Here is a 14,839-nt window from a genome sequence, read left to right as displayed (position 1 = left end):
GCTTTAACATCAAGAGCTTGTACATATTAAGCCATCTGGCTGACCAAAAGGCTTTTTAAAAAAATTTATTCTGCCTCCAGGACTATAAGTTAGAATTGTTTCTTATTGTTCACCTCAGGATCTGCCTGTTGTTTTGCCTGTCACTTATTTAATAAGCTATTTATTGTGCTAAATTATAATGTGCTAGGACCACGCTTAAAGTTCACACCCTTCATGTTTCTCACTAGGTGCATACACGCACATAGGTACAAAGAGCCAGTTTACAGTTCCCCTTAGTGTTACAAGATCAGACCACCTTTTAATCTAGTAACTGACAGAGAAGTTTACCAGTAAGTTACCAGTTCCGTCAATATTATGCTTGATCCCGCTGGTCGCTAGGTGGTATATGTCTTTCGTATCCATGTCTCATTGAGTAATGTTTGGATAGCTCTTGTAATTGCAATGGGGCTTTCTTGAAGTATAAACCATTCCCAGATCACAAGGTTATTGCCAGTTGCTTTGTTCTCCGGCTATGTAGTATTCCTCTTGGGCTATTGGTCTTTCAACATGCTGGTAGGGGATTAAAGTAAATCATTTAATCCATGCAACATGCCACTCAATAGTATGCTTTTGGAAATTATTTCCACAGGAGCATCAGTGAAAGCAGTGAGATATTGACACTATAGAAAGAAACTGACAGCCTACTCCGTGTATTGATCCTGCTCTTCTCTACAAACACGACTCGACTCCCTACCACAGCCTGTAAGTGGTGCCTGCTGCGGTTGCTAAATTGCTGTGTAAATTATTTATTACTTGGACACCTTGTAAAGATATCATTTCTTCTTGTTGGACTTAGTTGTGCTTTCTAGGGTCTCATATATATTTAAAGGTTTGAAAACATATACTGACCACAATGATATGGTGCCCATCACTTCCTATCACATACTACAGATACGACTTACCTGACTAGTGTGCTTGCATCTCAAACCAGGTTCTTAGTTTAAAAATATTGCCTATAAAAATCATCATCATTTGTATACATAGAGGCCAGACTGCAGAACAGACAGTCTGGCTACTTTCAGCCCAGTACTGGACAATTAGCATACTTTAAAAGTAAAACATGTCAAATACTGGAAGAATATTTATTTGGTGTGGGGGAAATCAGTTCCTGTTGACAATTGCTTATCAGAGAAACATAATTCTCTTGAACTTTCATAGCATCAGCACTAAAAAAATTAGAAATGTGTTCTGTTAGAAATTATTCTTTATCGTTTAGTGATTTTTTGGTGATGTTTCTATGGACGAGAATGGTTTGTTATTCATGATTCATATAGTAAGAAATATGTTTTTATGTCCAACCGACAGGGCAGCTTGCACAGATCATGACTTTTGCTTTTAGCTGTTTGAAGTTCACACACATGCATGAGTGTGCACATGCACCTGCACACACAAGCACACTAATGCACACATCACACTCCGCAGAAGCAGATTCATGTCCGGCAACTCTCTGCCCTCCTCTACCAGATTTTTACATGGCATGCTCTGGGTGAGTGCAACTTTGTGAATGCAGGCTAGAGTTACCTGAGTGGCCTTTAGGATTTGGAAATCCACAAAACCACTCTTTATATCCACCCTTACAATGGATGGATGGGCCAGGGAAATGGCTCAGTCAGCAAGTGCCTGCTGCACAAACCCACAGACCTGAATTAGAGGAGCATCCTTGTCACTGACAAGCCAGCAGAGAATGATCGAGAAGCTTAAGTTCCAGTGTGACACTGTCTCAAAAAGACAAAGTAAATGGGCATGAGACACCTTCTATCTAGCCAGAGAACCTGAGCTCAATTAATTTTTTGCTTTTTAAAAACAGTTCATATTATAAAGTCTAAATTATGAGCGAGGAACTGTAATGTGCAGTCTTCTTGCCAGCCACCTGGGTCCCGTTGGGACTTTAGCCTCCTAATAATACACAAGACACTATATTAATTATGAAGCTGTTGGCCATTTGCTGTGGTTTCTTAATGGCTCGCTCTGACTTAATTAATTATTAATTATTAGCCCATAATTACTAATACATATTTCTATAAGGACTTGCCTTTCCAAGGACAGCACCCTGACCCATCCTCTCTGCCCTGGGATCACATGGTGATGACCCACTCTTGTCTACATTCCCCAGAATCCTCCTCAACTCCTAGTCCCACCTATCTTGCTTCCCTATTGGCCAACAGTGCTGTATTTACATACACACAGAAGGACTTCCCCCATCAAGGGGCCATGTCACTAGGTATATATGATGATTGTGACATGTTGCTGATATTTAATCACAATAGATATATGATGAAAAGTAAAAGTACACAATTAGATATTTTTTTCATATAGAAATTTGGATCCGTAAAACGCTATCATTGTTACTTATGATGAAAAGGGGAATGCCCAGCTGTTATGGGCCAGAGGTTTGAATCATGGAGACTTATAAGTAGAGAACTGGCAGCTATCTCTAGTCAGGGTCTGTGCCCAAGTCATGGGCATGAGGAAAACAAATTGGAAACAAACATGGCTTTCAAAGGAGTTTATTACATATTTTGGCATCAATTCCTGGCAGGAAGTAAATCTGTTTCTCACTTTTTTTCATTTATTTTTAATTTAAAATGACATATCATGTATTTATTGGAGGTTGGGGTTCTCCAGTGGACAACATACAAGAGTCAGTTTTCTGTTTCCACCTCTTGGGTCCCTAGAGTCAGTCATCAGGTTTGGCAGCAAGTACCTTTACCCACTGAGCCATCTTGCTGTTCCTCATTTATTTTTGAGGCAATCTGTGAAGTGCCATAGTGCAGGCTGGATGCAAATTTGTTTAGTAGCTATTGCATTGCTTTGAATTTGTGGTCCTCCGGCTTCAGTCTTCCCAGTGCTGGGACTATGGAATGCCCTGTTTCCAGGTGAATGCTAGCTAGTTTCTCACCTTCATTCCCGTGTTGCACTGTCCAAGGGAAGTCCACACTTTCCACCCAGTTATTTGCTTCCTCTTCTTCTTAACCAGGGCCTAGCATCTGAGACTATAGAGAGTATTTGTTTGTCCTATGATTGTTTCCTCTAAAGTGATCAAGCTAGATACAGAGAAAGGAAAGCTTTTGCCATAGTCTGCATCTGTCAATAGCATCATAATGACACAGTAAAGAGGAAGCTATGTGCCCCAGAAAGAAGAGAATTTTCATATAAGATTTATGGTCTCACACTAGCTTGCAGCATTATTGTGACCACTTGCTCGAGTGCATGTTATATGTGCCTGGCTGTCACCAATAACAATGTAACTAGCTGTATCCTTTCCTAGAATAAATGATTTTTTACCTTAAATGTATCTCGTGTATTCCTCCCAACAGTTTTATGAGATGGCCTTTGTATCTTCATTTGCAAGAGTAGTGCTAAAGCCTGTGAATACAATTTGTCCCATGCCACACCGAAGCCAGTTGAGTTTATATCCACCCCAGTTGATACACCCGCTCATTCTGTTCACCCAGTAGCCACAAGAGGAAGGCCAAAGATACATATTTAGTATTGAGCCATAAACAATAAGAGCAGCTTCTCTTGAGGAAAAATAAATCAGGGAAAAACAGCACCTATTCTAGCAGGTTGTGTGTATTTCCTTCCACCACCATCAAAGAGATGGGGCGGGGGAGGGGGAGGGGGAGGGGAGGGGATGGGAGGGGGCTCTCCTAACCGCCAGGAGTGTGTGCTAAAGTGCTGTAGAGAACTGTTTTCAGCACTGACAGTGATTCAAGGTCAAAATTCAAAATCAAACCATTGCTTCCTCTGAATGATTCTCACTTTTATGTCATTACAAACTAGGAAGCTAAGGGTCTACCAGGACAGAACTAGACTTCCGTAATCTAAGAGTTGCAGCTTTTCCTCTACCATGAAGACTTTCTGGAGTCACGACGCCTTTCTTTCTTATGAAATGAACCCTGAAGGGAAAGGTTATGAAGTTATATCTTGAAAATGTTGATACGTAATGAGAATTTACGAGAAAGATGCAAGATTATCTATTCTATTGTATCCTACAAGTGTGGAGTGCATAAAGTTGAACAGTAAAGTGTTGATTTTAAAAATAAAAAAATATGGTATTCAGTTCAGGGGAAATTATTTACACATTAAAATTTTCAAGAATCGTGTAGTTTCTGTTTTATCTATTTGATCAATGTTCTTTTAAAACATTTTTACATAACCTTCATAATACTTTTTCTTCTTGCCTGTTCAAACATTTGATAAGCATATATTATTCCCCTTCATACAATAATTTGAATGTTTATTTGCAACTTTGATTTGTTTCACTAGGCCGGGTTATGTGTTTAAAAAAAGGTATTGAATCCTGATTACTATTATTACTATTAATTTCTTTGTAGTGGCAGGAGTATCATTAACACATGGATTTGCATGGTATGTGGAGGGCATGCACACAGAAGTAAACATGTGGAGGTCAAAGGTTAGCTTTGGGACAGTCAAAAGTCAAGTTTTCAGGGTTTTCTATGCCTGCTGAGCCTTCTCATTAATCACTTTTAGTCATTAGAATTGTATTTCTGATTAACTGTGTGTGTTTGTGTGTACGTGTGCTAACACACCTGTGTGTGCTTAAAAGTGTGTGTCTGTGCTCCTGTAGGCACATGCAGACTATAGTTCACATGTGAACATCAGAAGGCCTCAGGAGTAGGTTTGCTTTTCCCCCTTTGGGTTTTGATGAACTCAGGTCATCAGGTTTGTACTATAAGTGCTTTTACACTGAGACATCTCTGCTTGGTTTATGTTTTTACTATGATTTATTGTTTTCTTAAATTTGGAAGTTTGTCCCAGGTAAATTGTCATACATTTTTTCCTTATTTTCTCTGTTGCTCTGTTTTCTACTACTAGAAAAAAATGGTATTTTAAAATGCCATATGCCTACTGGAATAAGAATATTCCAATATATGTATATATTTGTATACTTAAATGTAATATATATTTACAGATATACATGCACACCAAGTAATTATTAACCTATGTTTTCATGAAAAATATGACTCCATACTTTGTTTTAAAATGTGGGAAAATCTGAGTGATAAAAATGCCAAGCCTTCTTACAGAAGGCAAAGATAGTAATGGAGTTTACAAAATTGTGCTCAATAATTTAGCAGGAAGTATGAAATAAACACCACAGGAAGACAAAGAAAATGAAATACAGGAGGACTAGAGATGGGCCATCTCCTCAAGGACCCAGGTTCAATTCCTAGCACCTTCTGGTAGACTCAAAGTTATCTGTAACTCCAGCTCTAGAATATTTTATTCTGGCCTCCGTGGGCACTAGGCATGCATGTGGTGTACAGATCTTCATGCAGGCAAATCACCCATCTGTATATAACCAAATAGAGTATTTAAAATGTGTTTAAAAAATAAAATAAGCAAAAGCAGTTACCCTCCAACTCCTTCATGCTCTGTTCAAAGCATAGAAGGTGTCCAAGGAAAACTTATATGGTAGATACATGAAAATGGAAGCCATTTTTACTTCCTGAAACAATGTGACATACACTAAAAAGGTCTTTCATTAGAGTTGCACAAGTTGGGATTTGATTTGTGACATTGAAAATACAGTTTCTGATCAGAGATCAGTTTGTTTTTATTGGACATAACAAATAAAAAAGATTCCTCATGGAGGGCCTCACCCTCCCTGGGGACCGGAGAACATTTGGGTTGGGGCTGGGGCCTAGAGGGCAGGGGAGGAGGGAAGGGAGAGGGAGCTGGGATTGACGAGTGAAGCAACCTTGTTTCTAATTAAAATAAAAAAGTAAATAAATACAAAGAAACAGAATGCTATCTAAGACAAAAAATTACTATGAACCATAAGCACTTAGAAACATTCCTATCAAGTGCAGGTGGTGGGCTTTAATAGCCCTTGAAACTATTACTTAGATTCTAGTGCTTTGAATATTTGGTCATTATTCTTCTTTTGAGTGAATGAATAGTAATGAAGTGTCATCTTTAAAATACTCAGTTTCATGTCATTGTTCCAAGTCAGTGTATGCACAAACATATATTAAAGTGCAAAATAGGAGAAATATATTTTGACTTAATAAGTAACTGTTTTTAAAAGGTAACATTAATCCTTTAAATTTAAATTGATTTAAATTATGGACTGTCAGTTCTATACAAAGTAACACTTTGGGGTTTAAGAACATGACTTGGTTTTCCGGTTTAGTTTCCATAAAGGAGTGATTGATGCCAGTAGTAAGTTATTTATCTAATCAAGTAATAAAAAGTGCAGCCAGAAAATGATGAAGATTATAGAAGAATTTTGCACAAAAGGAATGCTTCGTTTATTCCATTTGAGCTTTTATAATCAATTCACATATTTTATTGTTAAGATTTTAATATTAAATGATCAAATAAAGCCTCCCTACCCCTTTCATCATTAGAAAATACTCATGTTTACATCCACCTTACTAATTTTGAATTCAGTTCCTAAGTCTGAGAGGAAATTATAAAATAGGACTTCCAGACAGTAGGGTCAACGCTTCCACGGTGCTCAGGATTCTTGGTGTGTGGAAGCACCTGATGCTAGTATTTGATAGCCTTGTCTGGAACAGTTGTAAATTTGTCAAGTGTACAAAAGTCAGTACATATTCAATATGTCATGTAAAATTTACCACTTAGTAAACTGTGTCAAGAGAGATACTATAGTAATTATATATAACTACTGTCCTATTGAAAAAGGAAAGTGACATCAATATCTCATCATGTTTCTGCTTTGTCAATTACTAGTTACATATCCCATTCCTTTCCAACAAAATCTTTGACTTTTTTAAACTGTATATCTGTAAAGATATATTTCTGATCATCATTTAAAGACCCATGGGAGAAAGGACATAATACTGAAATTAGTATCTAAGATTTATTACTTCTTCAATATAATTTAAAATTTTAATGCAGTTGTATTTATTTTTATGTATATGGATATTTTGCCTGCATATATGCCAGAGGAGGGCTTCAGATCCCCTGAAACTAGAGATGGCTATGAGTCTTCATGTGGGTTCAAGGAATCAAACCTAGGCCTTCTGGAAGAGCAAACTGTACCGTCAACTGCTGAGCCATCTCTGCAGCATTCTTAATGTGATGTTAATGTTGTAAATAGTATGAACGTTTTTGGAGGATAAAAAACTTAAACAGAATCTTTTGTAAAATGGACCTCTCTTGCCTTGGTTTCTGAGAGCAGTGTCTTGCTGCATGTATTTGCTGTGGCACGTACTTGTCATCACACCTCCTCCTCAGCCTCGTGAGGCTGCTATTACAGTCATACACCACCACTCATGTCCCCCTAGTATACTTCTGGAAGGGTATTGGTAAATTTTAAAGCACCATTCTGTTCAATGCCAACTCTATCCCTCCTACCATGAAGCTTACCTGACACCTACTGGCAGACCTCTATCAGCTTCTAGAATGTGTCTAAACATTGTAATTTATTTTCAACTCAGTCCATGGTTTGTGAACTTCCTAACACTTGGATGATTTTATTCTTCGCTTTGTGTTTCCTGTAGTTCTCAATGTATAACTCGTCACATGTCTTTTCTCCATATCTCAGTTTTTCTCTGGGAGTTTGTGGCCTGGTAATTATTCCTATCCCCCCATGTGTCTTTCTCTGTCTCTCTCTGTTTTTATGTCTGTCTCTCTGTCTCTGTCTCTCTCTCTCATCTGTTTTAAATAGTAGAATTTCATGGCTGTAAGCACTGTAGGCAAGCTCCCTACCTCAAGCTATATCACCAACTCAGAATTTCATACTTATAAAATAAGGGAATTTTCCTCTAGTATTTGAATGCATGATGAATTCTGCATCTACACTATTTAATTCATTAAAACAGAAGATCCCTCTGCAAAGCTCAAACACATGTAATTCATATCATGAAAGAACTCATAAAATATTGGTGTTTTTATTCCACACAATAGAAATGTAGCTCCAGTTAGAGAACAAGAAAAAGACTCAGGAAACGCAGAAACAACACCTGCTGTGACGGAGTGGTCCAAATCCCTCCTTATTTGTGTAATGATATGACAATAAAAGATGACTATGCTATTCTTCAGATGACCTGGATAAACTTTTGTGACCCTGTAAATTGCAGTTTTAGGGGAAATCGAAATCAGCAAAGTTAAAATTATCATATCAGTTTGTGGTTGAATGGTGGTTAAAGCTATCCAAAGGTCGTTCAAAATAGTTTCCTCTCTCTCTCTCTCTCTCTCTCTCTCTCTCTCTCTCTCTCTCTCTCTCTCTCTCTCTCTCTCTCTCTCTCTCTTCTCACACACACACACACACACACAGATAGAGTTTGTATACATGTGTGTGTATGTATGTGGGTGTGAATTTGTTTGTGTGTATGTATGTGTTTGTGTGCTTATATATGTGTGTGTGTGTGTGTGTGTGTGTGTGTGTGTGTACTCACCTGCATGGCACTCAAGATAGAAACTTACACCTATGTTTCCTACCATGAAGTTATATTACTAGCTTAGCAGAACTTCTTGAATATCATTTATTTTAATATATTGCTGATAATATATGACTCCTTTTATGATAACTTATAAAATATTTGAGTATATCTTCCCATTCTATGCTGTCCTCTCCCGTCTTGTTCTCCAGCTTTTAGGTTAGTCCTTTCTATTTCCTTAGCCAGTTGTGATCCTATTTTTATATCATTGTCTGTGTATGATATATGTATATATACATATATGTCTCATATATATTTTCTGAGTGTGCTAATTTGCTTAATATAAGTATCTCTAGTTGCATTCATTTGCTTGCAAATGACATATTTTACTCTTATTTATTAACCAGGAAAGAATCCTTTGTGCATTTACACCAAACCTGGGCCAGGTGTTGGTGGCACATGCCTTTAATCCTAGCACTCCAGAGACAGAGGCAGGTGGAACTCTGTGAGTTCGAGGCCAGCCTGATCTACAGAATGAGTTCTAGGACAGCCTCCAAAACAATACAGAGAAACCCTGTCTCGAAAAACGAAAATAAAATTTCCTCTGCTATAGACTACTATGGTTGCTGAATTCATCTACTTTCTATAGCTGTATAAAAAAAACATGCTCTTATGTTCAAAACATGTGTAAGTTCACCAGGCCAAGGAAATCACATTGGTTACTTGTGGAAGGAAGTGCTAACTGGTAGACATAGTACACATTAGGAAAGGATCTAACAATAGAGAAAGTAACTAGGTATAAATCACAGTAATAATAATGTGATAAACCACACCCTTAGAAAAATATTAATGTCGTTTGTAGCTACTCAAGAGAAGAAAGTATCTTAATTTATGTTTTCATTTTGTTTTTGTTTTAGTTTTTTCCCACTCACTTTTATATATCTGGTTATCCAAGATTTGTCGTGTTATGTTGGAAATACTATAGAATTATTATATTAGAATTATTCCTAATAGACTTAGGAAAATTTTAGGGCATACATTATCAAAATGGACTCAGGATGTCTATTCTGTAAATCAGAATAGATGCATAGTAAGTAAAATTATTCAATAGTAACTTGAAAGTTCACATCATGAAAAACCTTGGGTTTTAACATCACTAATGATGCATAAGAAGCTTTATAAGACACAGGGATATTTTGAGAACACTGAAGGGAAATGGTGTTCTTTAACCTACGTTGTGTTGCGTTTTTCTGATTCTAAAACGAGGTAGTAATGTCAGAAGTAAATGCTGCCACAGACCCATGTCCTTAAAGACAGATGAAAAGCCCTTTACAAAATACTAGTAAACCAAATGCAACATGAACAAGGCTTGTGACTGGTTGTAGTGGTGAATGCCTTTAATTCCCGCACTCAGGATCCAGAGGGAAGAAGATTGATGTGAGGCCAGCCTACTTGGCATAGTAAATTTCAGGTATGCCAAGGGCACATGGTGAGACATTGTTTCAAAACAAAAACAACAGTCACATATCCAACAAACAAGAAAGGATTTGCAGCATAACCAGGTAGGATTTTTTTTCATGCAAGTAAAGCATTAACAACCAATTAGCTACTAAAAGAATAAAGCTATACACACACACACACACACACACACACACACACACACACACACACACACAGACTCATCAATAAACATAAAATGTATTTAGCAAAATATAACACATTTTCTTATTAAAATCTTTATCAACTAGGCATAGGAGTTCAACCAGATAAAGCTCACCTATTAGGAAATATTTACCTAAAATCATGTCAACAATGAAGACTGGAAGCATTTGCCAAAGATTAGGAACAAGGTAAAGATGCCTGCATTTGTAACCTCAATTTAACATTTTTCTAGAGATCTACATGGTGCATTCAAGAAAGAAGGGAAAATTTAGTTGCAATGAAAGAAATAAGACTATTTCCATTTGCAGGTAATAGTATATAATGACAATTGATAAATATGTTCAACAGGTTGTGGGATCCAAAGCCAATATCAAAATCATTACATTCGTGTACATTAACAATGTATAGTTAGGTGTACAATATTAACATAAAAATAGATGCATGGAAAGGATTAGAACCAAGTTATTTAGGGTTAACTGATTTTGATAAGATAAAATTTGGAAATAATAGACTCTTTCAAAATCCGTGTTAGGAAACCTGAAAAACGACAGCCCAAGGAATGAAGCTAAATCACTGCCCAAAACCATGTACAAATAACTCTTAAGTGATGAGGGATGGAAACACTGCTGCCGGGACCTGAGAGAAGGTCATTGATCCTTAGACAGAGCATTATTCAAAGGACATCAACAAAAGAACAGAATGGATTAGACAGGGACATCAAGAAAGTTGAGACCAAAAAAAAAAAAAATCCAAAAAACAGCTGAGACAAATTCAGAGATGCCATTTTCAAATCATATAGCAAGGAAGGAGTCTCATTATACTGTCCTATTTGTGAGATTATGAATAACCTGCTAGCACATTTATTAATGTACATATATATACATATATATATTGGTTTTTTATAAGACAGGGTTTCTCTGTATTGTTTTGGAGGCTGTGCGTCCAGCCTAGCCTCGAACTCACAGAGATCCACCTGCCTCTGCCTCCTGAGTACTGGGATTAAAGGCGTGCACCACCACCGCCTGGCGTACATGTATATTTTTAAATCAGTTTGGCAAATAAAAGAAAATATATATAAAGTCAGCACCTTGTTACTCCAGGATTCTAATTCTTACTCTCACACATTGTCAGCAAGGATTCTGTAGGCTATCCATGACTTCATATGAAATAGCAAAATCCAATCATCTATTAGAAGGATATAAAAATGCCCACTGTTCAACAATACATAAATACTTATGGAATATATATTCAAATCAAGTATGCAGATTGAAATGGTTTATTCATACTTTAGAAGTACAAAGCACATACACACATAAATACATTTGTTCATACAGAATACAAAACATATAAAATACAGTTTTTACATGTGTAGATACTCTTTGGACAAAGCTTACCTGGAAAATAATGAGACTTTTCAAAATGATGTCTCTAGAAAGGACAGTATTGGGTCTTAGGCACAGGTTTTGTAAGCATTTAAAGAGAATGTCTTTATTAAAGACAAATGTTAGCTGAGTGACTTTGGCATTGGATATCTGTATTTGAATTTGGTTTTGTTGTATACTACACCTTAGTCAATTACCTAAACTTTCTAAGTCTTAATTTCGTGTCTATAAAATAAAGATAAAAGGTAGTCGTGACCTTCAGACGTGCTAATGGTAAAAATCCAAAGAAGCTGTTAGGTAGCATAAGGCTTGACTTAGGGAGGTCATTTAATATGTAGCATAATTATTTTTATTGTTAATGATGTACAAGCACTTAAGATACTTGAATTTATGACATTCTCAGATTTCTATGAAAGACACTGTCAAGATATTCTAGTAGTGACTGCCTGTCTCAAGGAAAATGTCCTGTCCCTTTTTCCTGAGAACAAGTGTATCACCAACGTGGTTTGTATTGAGTAGTTTGTTACTTTCTGAGTCTTTACCAAAAGTTGACCATTGAGCTCAATTAGTGCTGCTGCTATAAAATGCTGTCCCTCTTTTGAATTACAGAATTGTTTTGTGTTTTAAGCAGGAGAGTAAGGATTGGAGCCATTTACGGCAACAGTGTTGAGAGTTGTGAAGAAATTTGGGTGTGCCAGTGGGAGGGGGTCATCTATGACAATGGCATGGTGACTACTCTAATCCTTTGCTAAGGATGAGAAATCTTTCAAGTCAGTAAACAGGAACTTCCGGGTCAGCAACTGGCCTAGAAATGACTGTAGTCTGTTTACAGAATACATGCATATAAACTGTGTCCATAATCCTAAAAGCCAATAAAATTCTGGGCAGGATCAGGAAAGGAAGCAAAAAATACAATCTTAACCTTTGTATTATAAACAGTATTTCTGCCTTTAAAATAGCAACACAGTTATGGATATTAAATTTTAAGGAAGATACAGTCTTGGGTTACTATGCCAAAAGTTGTGACTGTTGTAAGAGTGCATTACATGTACACAAGCATACACACACACACACACACGTTTTTGACATGGGCAATTTATATTGCCATCATCACTGTATAAATTATTTTGATTATCTATAGACTATGATATCTTCATACGACATCACATAAAAACTAGTGAGTATTCATGGCATTATGTTTTAGTTTGAGATTAATATAATTATTAAAAACTGAACATTTTCCAGTGCTGGGTGTTTATTTATAATTTTCTAAATGTGCATTTATGTTCTTCGAATGGTAGTATTAGATAAAGTTTTGTTGTTTTATTAGCAATTAAAATAATGCTTTTTACTTATTAGCACCTTCAGGATTTTGTAGTATGATTTATGGAATCACAGAAGCTCCTTTGACCATATCTGTCATTAGAGGTTTCTTGGAGGTTTCTGACCTCATTGATAAAAATCTTTTGAGAACAGACCCAGTGTTTTGGTTTTGGTTTCTATTGTTGTGAAGAGACACCATGACCATGGAAACTCTTATAAAGAAAACATTTAATTGGGGTGGTTTACAGTGACAGAGATTCAGTCCATTATCATCATGACAGGGAGCATGGAGGTCTACAGGAAGATGTGCTACAGCTAAGAGTGCTCCATCTTGAAACACTGGGTGATATTCTGCGCCTAGGAAACCTCAAAGCCCACTCCCACAGTGACACATTTCCTCCAACAAGGTTATTCCCATTCCAACAAAGCCACACCTTCTAACAGTGCCACTCCCTGTGAGATTATGGGGATCAATTATGTTCAGTCTTTCACACCCAGAAAGGCAATGGAGAATGGTCTCTTTGGGTAACAGAGCAGAAAGTTGGAGGTCTTGGCTGATGATAAGAGGAGAAAGAGGAAAGAGAAGGAAGACAACTATGATTTGTGTGTTAAAATTTAGAAAACGGGCAGGTGACTTCTTCATGCAGCTCTGAGAGTCACTAGCTGGCAAAAAGGCTTTGGCATATATAGCTACACATCTCATTGAGGGGACAATTAATTATCCCTCTCATTCTCTCATCATAGTCTATGTGTATCATTTCTCTTTACCTTTAGGATTTGGGTTACAATCGAAGAAGTTAGATTATAAAACCTAGTTTCCCCTTTCAGGCACTTCCTTACATTGTCTAGACTAGGAAAGCACCTGTGGTCTATAGCAAAAGGATCTACCACTAACCAAGCCACTTAAAAAGGGGAACAGTGCATGTCAACATACTGGTATTCAAATGTCCCAAAGGGGCCGGCCAGTGGTGGCGCACGCCTTTAATCCCAGCACTTGGGAGGCAGAGGCAGGCAGATCTCTGTGAGTTCGAGGCCAGGCTGGACCGATAGCCTCCAAAACAACACAGAGAAACCCTGTCTCATAAAAACCAAAAAAAAATTTACAAATGTCCCAAAGGGGATCTCCAACATAAAAGTCTCCCATGGTAGCCATTAGAAAGAGTGTTAGCTATCACTGACCATGCCTTTGTGACACAGGATGCTGACATTGATATTCGAATTTTGCAAGGAGCTTTGGGTCCAACAGCTGCAAATAGCCTTTCATTTCCTCTCTGCCTTGATTCCCCCATCACACAACACTCTTGGATCCCACCCTTCAAAGAATATTGACCCTTTAATCTTATTAGGAAAGACATGTTATTCTTCTGGACTGGCTTCCTATTGGATAGGATTATAATGCCTGTGAAAAGGCATATTCCTTGCTAACTAAGGAGAGTGGGCCACTGCCTTGCAAAGGTTACACTCTTGCTTCTGGATTCAAAGGTTCTGGAAGATGAGCTGTTCTTCTGGTGAAATTGTAATCTCTTGGCGGATCATCTTCTGCAAGTGCAATTTTTGAGTTCTGGAAGGAACAAACTTTTCTATTATCATGAGAAGCCAGATCTCAGAAGTGAATACTTTGAATATAGTGGCCAGAAAGGCCCAAGTCCAGAAAATGGCAAGCAAAATTATAGTTAAAACTCAGGCAGACAAATAGTAACTGAGATCATGTCCCTGGCTGTGTTTCTAGAGGTATGCCCTGGATAATAATATGAAGGTCAGTCCCTGTTCATAAATGGTTCACAGTAGCACAACAAGTAATTTTTGTTTATGCTTTTGCTTTGAGGCAAGGTTAACACTGTAGCCTTAGCTAGACTAGTACTCACTATCTAGACCAAACCAGCCTCAAACTCATAGAAAACCTCTTGCCTCTATTTACGGAGTGCTGGGATTATAGGTGTGTACAACACACTCATCCTAAAAAGCTTTGTTAATAAGAACAAAGACTGCAATTTTCTCTGCTAAGTGGTAATATAAAATGAGCAGATTGTCTAAAATGCCAATGGCTGGTGACTCAGG

At 37.3% G+C, this 14,839-nt stretch overlaps 1 protein-coding gene across 1 annotated transcript in view; it reads left to right on the top strand.

The window, feature by feature from the left end:
* The window catches only part of Hnf4g (hepatocyte nuclear factor 4 gamma), a 139,763-nt gene that overhangs the window by 76,707 nt on the left and 48,217 nt on the right, over positions 1-14,839 (top strand). Inside the window, exon 3 of the mRNA XM_040741404.1 lies at positions 629-741. The gene's annotated coding sequence lies outside the window, so the exon portion shown is untranslated. The remainder of the gene's footprint in view (positions 1-628; positions 742-14,839) is intronic.

Source organism: Mesocricetus auratus, unplaced genomic scaffold (genome assembly GCF_017639785.1).
Source record: "Mesocricetus auratus isolate SY011 unplaced genomic scaffold, BCM_Maur_2.0 Super-Scaffold_6730, whole genome shotgun sequence".
Taxonomy (NCBI): domain Eukaryota; kingdom Metazoa; phylum Chordata; class Mammalia; order Rodentia; family Cricetidae; genus Mesocricetus; species Mesocricetus auratus.
This window is presented reverse-complemented; position numbering and strand designations above follow the sequence as displayed.